We start from the raw sequence: 17,835 nt of genomic DNA, 5'->3' as shown, positions 1-17,835 counted from the left end.
ACTCTGGAGGCAAACTGCTTGTAATGCTTTTAATGGTCGCTCCCCGTGCTTGCCACTTTGCTGTGAGAGCCAGCGTGGTAGGTGCTCCTGAAGCTGCCTGATGGGGCGTCTCTGCAGGACTTGAACTCTTCCAGTACAGAATCACATAAGACTCTCACAAGTTATTTATGAAAACAGTAGACAGTTCAAACATAGAGCATTCTCTTCTTTTCAAGAAAACAACAGAAAACTGAGGACTTTTTAGCCAAGGTACCGTCAGCACCCCATGAGAGGCTGTAATATTGGATTAGTCATCCAGACTGCGAGTATGGAAAGGTGTTCTTAAAAGTTCTAGCAAAAATAAGGGAAAGTGAGCAGTGCACAAATGCTCTTGTATCCATTTTTAATAGTTTTCGCAGAATCTTTTATGTTTTTCATTTATGCAAAAGGAATTTAAATGAACTTATTTTCATGCAGCTAATCTTCGGTTTAAAAAAAAAAGTGATCATGAAAATTTTGAAAATGTTTTGTTTGAGAGTAAGTTAACACTGGAATTCCTTGGTCTATTTAAACTTGTCATCTTCAATTGTTCATAGTGACAGATTTCCTAATGCTCACCAGGCACTCACGCATTTTATGTTTGTTGGAGTGTGCATCTTGTAATGTTCACAGCTTCACTGATTCAATCATTCCTATTTTTGCTACTGATTTGGAAAGACTCACAGTATGAGGGAGAACAACAGGAGTGAATTGGTGATGCTGATTTAATCCAAGCATTTTTTCAGGATTCATAAATATACAGAAAGCCTAATCTCACCATTTTCTTGGAAGAGATTTAATTTTCGTCATTCTCTTGTCTTGCAGAAGATTTTTTTATTATTGTAGAGCATTGATTCAAAAAAAAAAAAAAAAGAAAAGCAAAAGAAGTAAAAATAATAAAACAGCCTCTAAGCTCTAGATAAGCATTTGCTCAAGCTGTTCAACTTTGTCTAAATAGTTCCATACCTATATTTTGCAAAGACTTCAAAGACACACTTTGCCTCACCCATTCATTGAATACATAACCCCTCCTAGGAAGCGAAACATTTCACCCAGCAAAACACATGAGCTTCCAAACAGCATGAGAACTAAATAACCATTCAGAGTGACTAACCCAAATTTCTAGTCCAGAGTTTTTCAGTCCTTTTCAGTTTGTTTACCTGGATAAATTTCCCAAAGGAGATGTGGATCCTCTCAGAAATGTCACATGTGTGTAGATTTCAGCAGCATCTGGGAAGTTGAATTTTTATTTGCTGGGGTTTTTTTGCTGAAATCCACAGGGGTCTGCAGAGCAAAGGCTGAAAATCCCTGTTCTGGTCTAAATCAGGCATTACAGAGATCTGAGTATGCACTTCACCATTTACACTCCAGGGCCTTCCTCATCAATTGTTCACACAGGAGATGGCTTATGAGGCCAAGATTTAAATCAAACATTGAATGGGCAGGGAGGAAACTGTGGTTTATGCATCAAACAGGAGGCAAGCTTCTTACACTTTTATTTTCCTAAAAAAATTCTAAAGGCTGTAATTTCATATGATTCATGATAGGAAATTTTTAACATGTTGATAGAATGTAGATTATTAAGATCTAGTTATGACCTTGTCACACAACCTGATTTGTTGAGAACTTAGAAGCTCTGAGATCTCCAGGGACAAGAAATACATGGGCCAAATTGTGTTCACAATGTAATTTAAAATATTTCTGGAATTTCTCAAAACTCTCCTCCATTCAAAAAAAATAATTATTTCTTCTACTTACAGAATTTGGGGAAAAGGGAAGAAATACAGATTAGGTTAAGCACATACAAAAGTGATGGTGACTTCTGAAACTAAATAAATAAAAATATCCAAGCCTCATCAGTACATCCTGACTTTAAATTAAAATAGTTTAAGACTTTTTCACTTAAGATTCTTATACCCATCAATCTTTTAGCTGAAAGCATGCAGCTTCTTTCTGTAATGCATGTTATACATAGACATATGGGCCATATTTTGGAATGGAGCTATGAAGAACATATTTTGCTGCTACTAACACGAATCTCAAAGGAGATTATAGTGCCAGCTGTGGCTGTATTACCTATCTAGGGGGCTCTCTGAAGTCTTTATTTTTCACCATTGCACATTTGGTCTTTTCAGAACTCAGGTGAAATATAAGATTATAGAGCTGTCTAAAATCATGGAAGGTATTTTTATCTAAGTGCCTAATACAAGGTTAAGTTTCTTTCATACACATGGAAAAGCACTAACATGGCTGTTGTACTAATTGTACATAGCTCAATAGAAATAAATCCGACCAAGCCCTCACATAGCTCAAACCCCCAAATATGCTCACAGTACCAGAACAATAAACCAACAAAAGGTTAATAAATAATGCCACTAATGTACAATGGAAGGTCAAATGATCATAATGCAATACCTGCCACATTAACAATTCATTGTAAATACCCACACTAAATAATTTTAAAATGAAAACCAATAGACTATGTTATCTTATTAAAGAAAGTTTAGTGAAAGGGCAAAAATATATCTTAAATTAAACTAGGGAATTTAAAAAGTAAGCTTAGTATTTCCAGGAAGCTCAAACAATATATTTTTCCCCCATATTCTTTTAGAGCATAAATCATTAGGAGAGTTAAATATAAAACAGCCTTTAAGGGAGTAGGACTCAGTCAATGAGATAAAGAGGCAAGTAGCTTGTGAACAGGAGAGCAGTTAAAAGTAAAGATTCATCAGGGATCTTACCTAATGAAGACAGAAAAGACCTTGGAGTACCTGGAGTAGCTGCTATTTGAGGTTTTCAAGGACAGGCTGGTTAGTGTCAGCATTTGTCAACAATGACTGAGGTACAAATTATTCTCCTTTTTTCTGAAGCTTGCATTATAGTTTGTCTCTCACAGCCCCTCCCAGACCTCTTTTAGTAGGGATGCATGGATTTGGACTGGAAAATTACCTGAGAGCCTTCATAAAAAAATGCTGAAAACTGTGTTTTGTCTGCATCTCTTCCTACATAGAAGAAAGTATTGGAGCACTTGAGAGCTTGATTTGTCACCCACATTTCAGCAGATCTCAAGAGAAGAGGTCAGGAAACCAACTGCAGTTCTTTGATCCCAGACCACCACCAATGTACGAGATAGGACTGAGTTTCTAGATTCAAGTTATGTGTTAAGTCTTGAGAGAGTATGCAAAGGTAGCATCACAGGGTAGAAAGTCCCTCCTCTGGGGTGGTCCTTGCACAAGATATTGCCCCTGGCATTCTCTGTCCTTGGCAGAAGGAGGCAAGAGGTAGGAGAAGTAAGCTACATTACCCACTACTTGGATCTTTCCTATGAATGAGTACAAACTCTTTCTATTTCTTAATGCTTATTTTAATTTATATTTACTTCAGAATGAAGCCTTCATTTCTAGCCTCATTTTCCCCAGGTATATGGATATTTCTGAAGCTATATAAACAAGAATATATGGCGATTGAATACTCCTTTATAAAAACGCAGTGGTAGGATTGACAGAATATTTGTACTTTTCGTGACTGATGTCAAAAATTGAAAAAATATTTTTCCCAGAAGGCCTATGTGGCTCCTGAAAAACCTGCCAGTTTTGTGCTTTACATTTGAGGGGGGAGAAAGAGCAAGAAAGAAAGGGAGAAAGAAAGAGAGAAAGAGAGAAAAGCAAGATGCAGGGGGAAATGCACCAGGTAGCTTGTGACGCTGCAGTTAGCAGGTGCCTTTTCCCGAGCACTTCTCCTGCTGCTGTTTGAGAGGCAGAGGCTGCACTGGATAACAAGTTACAGTGCACACAGTTACACAATGGCCATCAGTGTCAGGCGTTGCACGGTGACAGCCTCACGCATCCTTTCATGCCATCCTTGTTAGGAATAATCCGGCGGTACAGCACTGCATGGAGCAGCTTTGGGCATGGCAACAACACCATCATTTCATTTCTTTTTTCCTGTGTGTCAGGCTATTAAATGTCTACAGCTTCCCTGCAACTTACCTTCCAGTCCTCTGTAGCACTAGGTAAAGGGTTCTGCTGCCATTTAATTCTCAGAGTTGCTGCAGGCATAAATTAAAGGACACAAATCATGCTCATTCTTGAGCTGCTAATTCAGTGCTGATACAATCCTAACGACAGGGCAAGTTCCCCTGTAGTTAGGACTCAGGAATTTTTACACTGTGCAAAATTAGTCTTTTCCTAATAACAGTGCTGAAAATTTGGCATGAGATTTGTTCATGCAGATGCAGCCACAGAGACCTTGCTTTTGTGCTTCATTTTTGCTATTTTCCTTAATTCAAAAATAATTCAGTCTAGATTGAACATAAATGTTTTATTCTTTGACTATGGAAACAATGAGATGACAATCCACGACTAATCACATTTTCAGTAACAATAACTGAAATGGTTTACTCAGCATGCATACATTTTAAAAGACAGTTTTGTAACTGCATTTTACTAGAGGGCAGTAAAACCTTCTGCTTCGCTGAGCAAATCCTGTGTCCAAATCTTCATTTACATCCCTGTGTGGGCTGTTACATTGCAAACTTGGATCTGAGTGCATTTTCCTCCCACCTTCTTCTTCTTCCAGCCATTAAAGTTCATTTGAAGAATAACACTAGATCAACATTAAGCTAGAAGCACTATTGCTACTTGTGGGCATCTTCTGTTTTCTTGCAGTCTTAGTTAATCTATGTACAGGAAGGCAATCTCTTTTTTATTTTGGTGGATTGTTTCTGGATTTTTTTTGGTTCTGAGCATCTTTGCATTGAAACACTATTTCAAAAAAAGCACATTTTATTTATGAAAGCAAAAATATCTGTGACCCTCTTCTAAATATCATATATTATGGACAGGCATCAGGGTTTTTTTTGTGCACCACATGATGTAGTTAAAGAAATGGGGAAGCCCCTTTTCACACAGGCATCTTACTTCTGTTTGCATTTTGCTTTTAAACTGCTGGGCAATTGTATTCAAATACAGATTTTCTGATTAAGTGACTTGTGGATGAATGAGACATCCTCAGTTATGCATGACAATCTTCTATTGTTAGAGTATTTTTCCCATTATGCAATACCAGTGTTGAAATTCCAGTGTAGCTATATTAATTAGCAGAAAAACAAACCAGTTTTATTATCAAGGAGGATGTATTTTGGAAGCAGTTGGTTACTTAGCAACAGCTTCAGGTATTAAAACTTCTTTTACTAACAAGCAGGAAAAAAAACAAAAAGATACTGCTTACTACAGTACATTAGATCAGCATGCTTTGTGTAAAGGATTTTAACAGTCAAGAGATGTGACTGTGTTTAAGATTCCTTTTTCCAGTCACTAGTTCATTGTCAGCAGCATCTACAGAGCAGCTTTATGTGCATTCAGAGACAGCCAGGAAATTAGTTCTGCATGACTGACTCAGCACTGTAGCACTGAGAACCACTCTCACCCATTTCCTTAAACAATTGTTTATTTCTTGGGTGATAACAATGTTAATTATCACAATTCTAGATGCAAAAGCTCAGATGTTTTATTTTTATTAAAGGTAAAAAAGTATTAGCGCTAGTAAAGTGAAGTCCTAGTTTATTTTTGCCATTACAAGACTTTTTTTGCAATTATTATTGAAAGTTCAGAATGATTCCTGGTAGCTTGTTTGGTATTTTCTTTGATGCTAAATGGAACTGAGAGGAAAAATGCCAGCAAACTAAAATGAAATGCAAGTAATACTGCCTTATCAAAGTGAGAAATCTAAAATCAAATAAAATCTTTGAATCAAAAAGAAGATCTATTAGACTTTTCATGACAGAAAAACAAGTCAGATCTTATTAAGACCTGTATGCATTGAGAATTCAGATGATTCAAGATAAAGCAAGGAGTTAGGGTTCAGATGATAGATATTCAGTTGTTTCTTTTTGAGTTGCCTTTTGCCCAAGCTGCTTGGGATTCCCCAGCGATGGGCATTTGGACATCTGCCCAAAGAAAAGCACTGACAGTCCCAAGCAGGAGTTTGACAAATTTGCACAGGCCTGGGGAAGGCATTTTGCTGCCCTCCAAATGCAATATGAAGCAGTCTGGTCTCTGAAAAGAGAAAAAAGAAACAGTCTGGTCTCTGAAAAGAAAACACTGAGAACAGAGTGCATGCAGCATATTGCCTCTCTACCCTGATGAATTTATGAAGACACATGATGTACTCAGCACTCATAGTATTGAAGCCCTCCCTGAAATTATGAACTATAACCTTGATTCTTGAGCACTATCAGGGCTCACACATTTTTTTCAAAACACATCCAGGAGAAACCTCTCATTTCCCACTACCAGGAAGTAGAGGCTTGCAAACTTTATGCAATTCCAGAGCTAAGTAGCAGCTGAGTGGTTTCTCAGCAACACCATTTTGGATTTAGGCAATACATTCTCTCTAAGGCCTGCCGAAGGGCCGTGAACACTCTTATTGTATCCTACTATTTTCTGATTTCTTTCTAGTTATGAAGTTAATCTGAAAATACTGTCTGTCAGTGTTTAGTGTTGCTCCTGTCTTAAATTGGAGAGCTCTCCAACCAGAGGTTTGCTTTCTATTTTAAGTTTCCACAATGTGTTAGTGGATAGGGCTAAAGGACCACAAGAAGCAGTGTGTTTTCCAGTAAATCTCCCAATTGCTAACACAGTTTGGCTTCAGCCATACGTGGAATATTTTTCAATTTGTTTCTTGGCTAAAGCAAAAAGTCAGCTCTTATTTATGGATTTATCTATTCAGTTGGGTACATTTGTTTCCTGTAGCAACATGCACTGTTTATTATTAAAGAATGAAGGAATATTGCTTTCTGTTGTGATAATTTTGCATTTTCTTTGATGTCTGATAAGAGATTTTTTTCTTATTAACCTCTGGGACAACAAGACAATTTCATGCTGTCAGTAAAATACTGACAAGACTGGGCTCAGAGTTTCCTTTTTTTGTATCCTGTTAAAAAAAAAAGGCAAAATAAAACTCTGATCCATAAATATAGATTTCATGAAACATAGAAAACATTTCATATTGGTTATATGCAGGAAAGAAATATAATGGCACATTAGTTTGTCTTTTTAATACATTTTCCTACTATATGTAGCTGAGTAACTTCAGTTTTCAGTCTTGAATGGGTTAGTAAGGAATTCCCAAGTGATGGAATAAGAGTGATATGTGAAGGATAAATAAATGTTGCAATGTAAGAAAAATGTGTTATGTGACAGGAGCAAAGATATCAGTTTGAAATTTATATCATTCTGTCCAATCCAAAACATCTCCTCTGAAATGTGTCTGCAATGTGCCTTTGTTCAGCAAGGAAGACTTGGCATTACAACCAAAGTGACCACCCTCACAGTTACTGCAGGTAGATGCACCTATCCAGGAACATGTCAATACAAAGCCAGATGGAGTAATAAAAACTCTGTCAGATCATCATATTAAACATTAAAGCTCAAACCTCTGGGCTGTGCATGGTTCATTAAGATCATGCACGTTATATAATTCCCCTGATGCTGACATCATTTGAAAGCTTAAAAATACCCAAAAAACCTGACAAAAATTACATCTTATTGTAAACAGTACTGCATACATCTCAGACCTCTCATTTCAATTTGGAAGAAAAATAGAAATTGTTCATGAGTTTTATCACAAATCAGTAAGACACCATATCTAAATAAATTAAATTCTTAACTAAGCATCCCAGTGTAAAATCAAATTAACAAGCCAGTAATGTCCTCTGAAGGAAGAAAGGTCAACAGTATCCTCAGCTGCATTAGGAAGAACACTGCCAGCACCTCACTCACATCTGGAGTAATGGGTCCAGCTCTGGAATTCCCAGTACAACAATATGTACACAATAAAGAAAATGTATTGAAGGATCATGGAGCTGATCAAGGATTGGAACACCTGATGTATGAGTGGATACTCAAGGAGCTGGAACTGTTCAGCCTTCAGAAGAGAAGTATTAAGGGGGATCTCATTAAATAAATACCTGATTAGAAAGAAGTGAAGATGAGAGAACCAGAATCTTTTCCATAGTACCCAGTGACAGAATAAGGGGCACTGGGCACAAACTGAAAGACAAGAAATTAATCTTAATTTTATTTTTTTAGAAGTTGATTGGATTCTAGAATAGGTTTCCCAGAGAGGTTTTGGTGTCTTCATCCTTCAAGATATTCAGAACAACTGAATACTAACAGAACAATCTTGCTCTAGCTGACCCTGCTGTAATGGGAGTGGTTGCACTAGGTGATTGCACCTGTTATTTGATGAGCATGGTCACCTCACAAGCAGGGACACAGACAAGACAGAGGTGTTTAATGCTTTCTTCCCTTCACTCTTCATCACCAGTGCTGGGCTATGGGGGTCCTAGAGACCTGAGCTGGGCACCATGTCTGTGAGAATGAAAAAATCCCTGTCAATCCTGATTTCAAGAACTACTACCTTAGGTGCATTTCTCTGAGTCTCTGGGAGTTCAATGGAATTCATCTCAGAAGTCTCAAATCTCTGGCTTATGTCATCACAAGGCCTCTCAACAATTTTGGATCCAAAACTCAGGCTTACCAGGTATCACACAAACCAGCCATCACAAAAGCTACCGTGGAAGTCATCAGTCAAGCACAATAGTGGATCAAGTGGGAGGAAATAGGATTTGTAGTATCTCAGAGTGTGACCCAGACGGGAAGCTGAATGAATTTGAGCCCAGGAAAAAAACCCAAGCAGCTTGACTACACTGCAAATAATGGTAGACAATGATCCTGAAATGTTTTTGAAACATAAAATGCTTTGGGTTGCAAGGGATCTCTCTAAGTCATTTTGTCTACATGCTTCTTAAAGCAGGACCATGAACAAAGTTAGGTCAGGCAGTTCAGGGCCCTGTTGAGTCAAGCTTTGAGTATGTCTAAGGATGGAGTTCTACAGCCTCTCTGTGAAAACTGCTCTAATACTTAATCACTCTCACTATGATTTTTGACTTTTTTTCTTTATGTATCCTGCTGGATGGTCTTTTGCTAAAATCTGTGTCTGTTGCCTCTTGTTCTTTCACTGTGAATGGTTGTCAGAAGTCTGGTTATGTCTTTTCTAAACCTCTTTAACTTTTAGTAGACTGCAATTCGATTTCCTTAATCTTTTCTTCTCCAACCTGAAAAACTCCTATTCAGTTTTCTTCACCTCCTGTATCATACGCTCCATTTCCTAATCATCTTCTTAACCAAATATTGGACTTTCTGAAGTTTGTCAATCTCCCTTTTGTATAGCAAGAAACAATACTGGACAGAATATCATATATATGCCCTAAGGTGTCAAAGAGAAAGGAATAATTGACTCACTGACTCCACTGCTACTAACACACTATGCAGTTAGCTTTCGTTGATGCAGATGTTTTGTCCACCAGGGCTGCACAATCCTTCTGTGCAGTGCATCTTCCTGGCTGGCAGGCTGTAATGTTCCATGAGTTTATTCTATCTCAGATAGCAGGACTTTCTGTCTTTCCTGAATTACTGAGTTTCTGTTGGACTCTGTCTCTAGCATGTCAAGGTTTCTGTGAAAGGAAACTCTGCCATCCAGTGTATCAAGTAGTTCTCCCATTCTGAGGTCTCACATCAACCTTGTGATCAAATATTCTGTCCCCTAAGCAGACTGGATTAAGATCTTAAGTAGCATGGACTTTAGTATTACCCAAGAATCATCATTCACAATTAGTTGCCAGTTAGGTTTCAAACCATGAACCTTAATGGAACAGCAAATTTTTCATATTTATAATTTGCCCATCTAGTAAATATCTCCCCAGCTTGGATACAATGATGCCATGGGCAACACTGCCAAAGTCTAGACACTACTAAAGCAAATGTCATCCACTGATCTCCCTAGTGCCAGCCATTTTCTCAGAGAGGGCACAATCATTGGCACAGGAGTGTGCCCTTACCTGACCAATGCTAATTGTTTCAAACCACCTTCTTGATCTTTATGTGTCTTCAACTGGCTTTCAAGACAATTTTCTTAATAATGTCCCAGGGACTGAAGGTAAAAGAAGGTAGTAAGGACTGCAGAAACTCTTTTGTGTCCTTCATTAGTGAAAAATCACCCCATCCAACATGCCAAAATTGTTCCTTGGTTCTCCTTTTGTTTCTGATGCAGCTTTAAGAGCCTTTCATATTCTCCTTCATAACTTATTTTCCTTCCTACTTCCATTTGTAATTCCATCTGAAATTTTATATTTCAGTTCCATTTCAGCATGTTCAGAGCATCATTGTACATCCCTCCCTGGTACTCCAACCATACTTCCATTTTCCGTATCTACTTCCAGCTCCTGTTACAGAGGCAAGTATATCCTGCAGTTGATGATAATCTTTCAGACTAGCCTTAGGACAGCAAGATCTCCAATTATGGATCTTCTTCATAGTAATCATGAGAAGTATGATGTCTTGCCTATCTCTCACTGCACTTGTGATTCTAGGTTGCTTTTGTAACAGTAAGTCTCTGAGGAACTTCCAAACAAATGGAACAGAACATATAATTCTCTCTCAAAACACATTTACAGCTAGGCTAAAGAATCTAACTTTACCTGAAGTCACTGTGAAATTAAAAGAACAATCAGATCTTTCTCCTGGCAATTCTGACATAATATCCTTTTTAACTTTGTAACAGATGTGCTTTAAACATATCACAGGAAAAGAGAAACAAAATTTCCCAGAAGAAGTTTCATTTTCCTTCACCCTCACTGAGAAACAGCTGGAATGCAGATAATGCACACTTCTCTAATTTTCTAAACACACTCATTATGGTTAATGACCTAGTCAGTACAATTTTTAACTTCATCTATACTTTACACATATCTAGCCATGTCTTCATTTTCTCATCATTTTCTAAAATATCTTCTGTCGCTTTCACTTGCAAAAAAATTCTTATCTGGTCAAAGAAATTCCACTTTAGAAAAACAGTCCTGTTTAGCTCCATTCTGATAAAAATTATTTAGTTTAAAGAAATAAGGATATTTCAATACAAGGAAGTTGAAGCTTATATATACAAGACAATTTAAATCACCTGTTTTCTTCACATCATTACGTCTCACCTCAACACTGTTGTCAGAGAGCAATGATTCAAGGGGTAAGGAACAGAATCATGAGATGCATATTGAAAAAGTGATGCTGGCCTAGACAAGAGGCAGAGACACCTTCAGGTTCATGATGTTTCCAACTTACAGATTTTTGAACAAACATGACCATTAATTCTATGGAATAAAGTTTTTCTGATTCCCTTCCAGCTCCTTTGAGACAATTTATAGCTGCAGGGAGTACCGAAGGAAAAATTCAGTGAACTGTCCAAATGCATAATTGAAACTGCATAACCATAAGATTTTGTACAGCACCACAATGGTGGTGAGATGTTTTACCCCTTGGCTCTTAAGTGCTTCACTGGCTTAGATTTTATAGAATGCAAATGTTGAAAAATGGTAAATAGAGGGAGTTGCAATTACTGTTATAGGAAGTTTAATGTTTTGACAAGGATCCAGAAGTGGCAAAATGGATGTATATATTAGCAAAACGAAGAAAGTACAGATTTAAATATCAGAAAGCTGGAAGTAATATAGAGGTCAAGAAAAGTCATTTAATCTTATACCCAGAAAGACACTATCCTGAAAGACCAAATAGGAAAGTGAGATGCAGTCAAACAATGAAAATGAATGAGGTACATTCCTGTGAAAATGGAAGAACAGACTAATTAGAATTGAGTGTAATGATGTTTGACTTCCATAGACTGGTTGTTCTCTGTCATAAACCAGCCAAGACTGAAATGAGCAAATAAAGACATTTTACTATAGGAAGTATTGTGGGGTAGTGTAGATTATAAAATCTGAAAATCTCCATAAATTTAAATATAATAATATTAATAATAATTATAACAACAACAATAATAGAAAAAATAAAGTTGAAAATGAGATCTTGTAATCTTTTAAAAATACAAAAGCAGGTAAGATTAGCTTCAAATTTCAGCATTCTAATCAAATCAAGCATTCTGAATATTTATTCAACAAAACCATATGACTTATCTTTTATGAAAATTCAATAATCACATTCAAAATAGTCCACAAGATCACCCCAAAGCTCATATGAAGATAAGGAATGTCATTATCTCTAATGATTCAATAAACTTGCTTGAAAAGGCCAGTTTAGCAGTTGGCTAATCTCAGCCAAAAAATTATGAAGGTTAAAATTGTTTTTTTCAGAAGAAATTTGAAGGAAGCTAATAGATAACTAGATATCTGTGATTCTTGTGACAAGCCAAAGTAAAAAAGTAAAAGTAGGTAGAGACCAGAGGATTAAGTATTGGATCCTTGTCTGTTATTCAAAAAGGAGACAATGATTCACTAAATAAGATTCAGGGACCAGATATCCTGGTCCCTGATAAGTGTCTGAAGGATCACAGAAGCAAGGAATGGTTTAGCAAAAGGAAAGTTGAGTTACAGGGAACGTTCATTAAAAGAAAGAATATAGACTATGAGATACTGATGAATTTTTGCACAAATTTATTGTCAGCTAAGCATTTTAACCATACACACCCCACACACTTTTCAATTATTTTACTCACACACCAAAATTGCCTTTTTATGATAATACTGATGGATTCCACAGGAGTATTGAATAAACTTAAATTGAATGTTTTCCCTTGGAAAAATAATTAAACTTCTTATTCATTTTAGAGCATAACATGGTGCATTTTAATTTGGAAAGAAAAAAGGATGACACCAAATTACACTAATAACCAAAGTAGTGTTAATAATTTTGAAATGAAAAAGATAAGAGTTCATTGATTGTGAACAGCAGGTTGCATGAGATTTCATTTCACTGAAGAATTTCTATTTTTTTTACTTCAAAGGATTTAGTTTTTATGTTTAAATGAATTAAAAAAGAATTCCGAGGTGCCATAACATGAACACACATAATGTTACAGTAGACCTTTGCCCTTTCCCCCATCTAGACTCCACTTCCTCCATGACCTTGACTGCAGACAGCATTTAGCTTGTAGGGTTTCCAGGGAAACCAATTTACTCTTCCTGAAACACTTCACGCTCACTCACACCCAGGTATATTTTTGGATATATCTGAACTCCCAGATACACAAACCAAGAGTTGCCAAGATCACATGTGGACACCAACAGTGAGTGGTGGGTTGTGGTCTGACCTTGGATGGCTGCAGAGCTCCACCATCTTCTCTGTCAATCAGTCCCCTCCTCAGCAGAGGAGTGGGGAAGAAGTCAAATGGAAACCTCATGGGTTGAAACAAGGACAGGGCGATCACTCAGCAATTGCCATCACAGGCAAAACAGACTCAGCTTGGGAAAAATTAATTTAATTTCTTACTCATTACAAAAGGGTAGGATAGCAAGAAACGAAGACAAAAATGAAACCATCTTTCTGTCACCTCCTCCTTCTTATTCTCTAACTTCGGCATTTGCTCTGCTGTTTCTCACTTTTTCTGTTCCTTCCTCTTCCCTCCGTGAAGTTTTCATCTCTCCTGAACACCTTTCCCCCAAGGTGCCCCCACCTCAGCAGTGGGAGCTGGCTGGAACAAGCCATGTCCAGCACAGGGAAGCCCTGGCATCTCTTCACAGACACCCCACTGTCAGCACCAGGACACCTGTACCCTCTACACCTCCAGAATCAAGCCCAGCTGAAATGTACCTAGATTTTGCTCCAGGATTTCTGAGGTCCTAATGGAGAACAGGGGCTTCTCAGCCCTTCTCTGTCTGACAACAGTATGCTTTGTTTTTACACTCAGCATTTACACACAGGTAGTGCTCACACACTCCTCACCAGATGTTTCTGCAGCACAAGACAGATGTTGGATGGCTCTGGCTGAGGAGGAGCTCATTTCCTCCACAGGAGCTCTCACCCTTCTGTGCCTCGCACTGGCAGCCAGAAGGGTGTTGATAGCACACCAGTGTTTGGCCACTGCTGAGAAGTGCTCCCTCAGCATCAGCACTGTCCAACATTCCTCCCCTTCATCAGTGAGCTGGGGACAGGAAAGAGGTTGGGAAGGGATACAACTAAGAGAGTTGACCCAAATTGACTAAAGGGATATTCCATACCATAGGACATTGGTTTAGAAAGCTAAAGACAAGGAGGAGCAAGGGGAGCCATTCATTATTTATGATGTTTGCCCTCTGGAGTAACTGCTGCACATGCTGAAGTCCCGCTTCTCAGGAAGTGGCTAAACTTGGCTTGCTGATGGGAAGTAGAGAATAAAAGTTTGGGATTTTTTTTCCTCTGCCTGTGTATGTTAAACCTTTCACTTTAGTAAATTGCCTTGTCTCAAGCTATGAGCTGTTTTTCATGTTATTTTCTCTCCCCTGTCGAGCTGAGAAGGCAGGGTGAGAGAGTGGTTTGCTGGGCAGCTGTGTAGTGGGTTGGTGCTGGCTGAATGCCAGGCACCCAGCAAAACCTCTCTATCATTCCCCTTTACAACTGGACAAGGGAGAGAAAATATAATGAAAGTTCACGAGTTGAAATAAGGGCCAGGAGAGATCACACACCAAATACTGTCACAGGCAAAACACACTCAATTCAGGAATATTAACTGAATTTATTACCAACAAAATCAGAGCACAACTGTTGTCATCTTATTTCGGAAGTTCTATACTGTTGTCTCCTATTGGCAAAAGTTCCACAACTTCTTGGTGTTTTCTTGTGGGCTACTCCTCTGAGCACTGACTCTTTCATCTTCACAAAGTAGTCAACTGACTCCAATTCCCTTCTCAACCAGTCAACCCACTCTTATAGCACTCTTCTTCTCATTGGTTACAGCTGTGGCCTGTTAAAGCCAGGCCTGTTCCTAATCTTTGATAATTAACCCAGCTGCAACTCCTTAAGGGTAAGATTACTTTCTACACTATATTTATTTTCTTATGTTCTATCCCCCTACACATGACAATAAGAAGTAAAAGCAAATCTTAAAAACACTTTCCCCCATCCTTCTCTCCTTCCCAGCTCTGCCTTCTCCTTCCCAATGGTGCAGGTAGACAGGGAAAGGGAGTTACAGTCAGTTCATCACACATTGTTCCTCCTATGATTCTGGGAAAGGAATAGTTCCCCTGCTCCACTGTGGGGTCCCTCCCACAGCAGACAGTCCTGCACAGACTCCTCAATCATGAGTCTATCCCACAGGCAACCATTCTCTAAGAACTGCTGTGACGTGGGTCACTCTTCCATGGGGTGAAGTCCTTCAGGCACAGCCTGGCCAGATTGGGTCCATGACAGGGCCACAAGTTCTACCAAGAAATCTGCTCCAGCATGGGCTTCCCTGTCCATAGGTGCGTAGTCCCTACCAGGAGCCTGCTCCAGCATGGTTTCCCATGTGGTTTGCAGGTGGATCTCTGCATCCCCTGTGAAACTCCACGAGCTGCAGGGACAAAGCTGCCTCACCACCGTCTGCACCATGGGCTGCAGGGCAATCTCAGCTCTGGCACCTGCAGCATCTCCTGCCCCTCCTGCTCTGACCTTGGAGTCTGCAGAGCTGTTCCTCTCACATGTTCTCATCCTGCTTTTTTTCTGGCCACAATTAAATCTGTGCAAAACCTTTCATTTCCTTCTTAAACATACCATCATAGAGACATTACTATCATCCTAATTGGCTCAGCCTTGGCCAGAGCAGGATCTATCCTGGACTTGGCTGAACCTGGCTCTGCTAGGCATGAAGAGAACTGTCTGGCAGCTTCTCACACAAGACACCTCTGCAGTCCCCAAACTTTGAAAACTTGCCCACACAAACCCTGTGCAACCCATCAAGGTCAACCTACAACCAATGCACCAGCAATGACTGTAAAGCTGCTTCGGAATTCTATTATTTTAATTATCCAGTCACTTTGTGAGATATTTTGACAAAATGTATTTGTTTTTCCTAAGGCTTCCTACAGCACTACTATTAGCCTGTTCCCCTGTGACATTCTGAGCTCTGCATACTGCTCTCTTTGGGTCCAGGACACATCAAACTGCAGGAGCAGCAGAACTGATGTGCTTTCTTGCTATGTACGGTTTAATAGCTATGTTAGGAGGATAAAAGAAAATTCTGACAAAGACACAGAATATTTTCTGCTTCTAGATAATTAAGAAGGATTCATTCATGTTTACAGCAAGAACATGTCATTACTTCTTATATGCAAACTGGAACACTTGAAACATGAAAGCTGGACCAAGGAGCAGGATCCCATTGTCACAACCACCATATGTGGTCACTTAGCCTAGAGAGGCATTTATTTGATACCCACCTCTATAAAATTCCTCAAGATATTTTAATGCTTGAACATTTCAAATGCCTCTTCCTAATCCTTGATCCTTGCAGAGCTTGCAAATGTAAGAGAAATTTTGCTGTATTCTTCTGTGTGGCAAGACAACATCTAATAGTTTTTTGGTTCATCTCAGCAACATAAACCATGCTGCATTTTCACTACAAGTTGGACAGTAAAAAAGTCTTCCTTAACAGAAAATCATGCCTCTTTCCATATCTTCACCAATTGTAATGCTCTGTACATAACTCATGCAGTTGAGTCTGGAGTCAAAGCACACACACATTGGACATAAAGATTTTACATGGAGGCAGTTAGGAGGAAGAAAAGAATAAAACACAGGTTACAGGTGAATTATAAGGTTTTAAGAGCTATATGCCTGAGCATAACAACACTGTGTCAATAGTGAGGAGAATTACAGATGTACTGCAGTGGCAGGGAAAGAAAATTAGCTTCCTCAGGATCTAATTTGGGTACACTTGTTTGTTGTACCAGAGCTGTGTTATAAATACATTCTGAAGAGTGTCAATCACTTGTAAAGCAATCTCAGAATGATATGCATTCAATTACAAAGCAATGTCCTGGTGTGAAATCTGGAAGACTTTCAGTAATTTTAAACTGGACTATATAAATACCTAGACAGCACTTTGTAGAAAGAATCATACCCTGAGAAAAGCTTTACCTTAATGACCTTCTAGATGTTCTGATTTTCTAATTTGTGTGGCAGTCATCTGATAAGTGTACATAACTAGAGGGCTGTAACAAATACATGTACTTTACTTATTATATTTAGTAACAGCCTCTCAGACCTGCAAATATTCATTTCCTTATTCTTTTGTGCTTTTGAAATGTATGTCACAGTATTTCAAGGGCTGCATTTACAAATTAAGGATCTACATCTAATCTACATTATTCCAGTGAGAATTTTTTTTTATACTAACAGCAGCATTCAAACACTTATACAACTATTACACTTTAACCAGTGATCATGGTTCCTAAACTTTTATAGTAAAACTGAGAAACACAGACTCATGGTTCAGGTAGTCCAAGTAATGGGGCTACCAAAAATTTGCTTCCTTCTTTTGCACAGCAACATGGCTGGCAGCTCCTTCAGACTTGCACATTTCTCTGTTGTTACAATGGCCACTGTTGGATGACAGCCCTCTGCTTTTACAAATAGCAAGCAGTGGTGCACAGTAGGAGTAGGTTGTTAAAGCTAAACACCTGGGGCTGTGGACCTGATATTGATGAAATACATGTTACAGAGATGAATACTCTAAAAGCTGCTTTGGAACCATGAATCAGATACTTCTAAGCAGCCAGGGTGCCTGAGATAGGCACACCAGGAGCCTAACCCAACACAGTCAGCTTAATTTCATCACTTCTGCACAGGGCACCTGCTCTGTGACACCAACGCCTGCCTCTATGACACCAATGATATCACAGAATGGGAGCTAACTGCAAGACTGATCTCAAAAATACTTCTCCAATCTTAAATAAAATCCTGATTTGAACGTTTCCTGTCAAAGACTCCTCACACAGTGTTCCAGGCTTCTTTT

The sequence above is a fragment of the Ammospiza caudacuta genome, chromosome 3 (genome assembly GCF_027887145.1).
Source record: "Ammospiza caudacuta isolate bAmmCau1 chromosome 3, bAmmCau1.pri, whole genome shotgun sequence".
NCBI lineage: Eukaryota > Metazoa > Chordata > Aves > Passeriformes > Passerellidae > Ammospiza > Ammospiza caudacuta.
The sequence above is the reverse complement of the archived record's forward strand: the minus strand, read 5'-3'. Positions refer to the sequence as shown.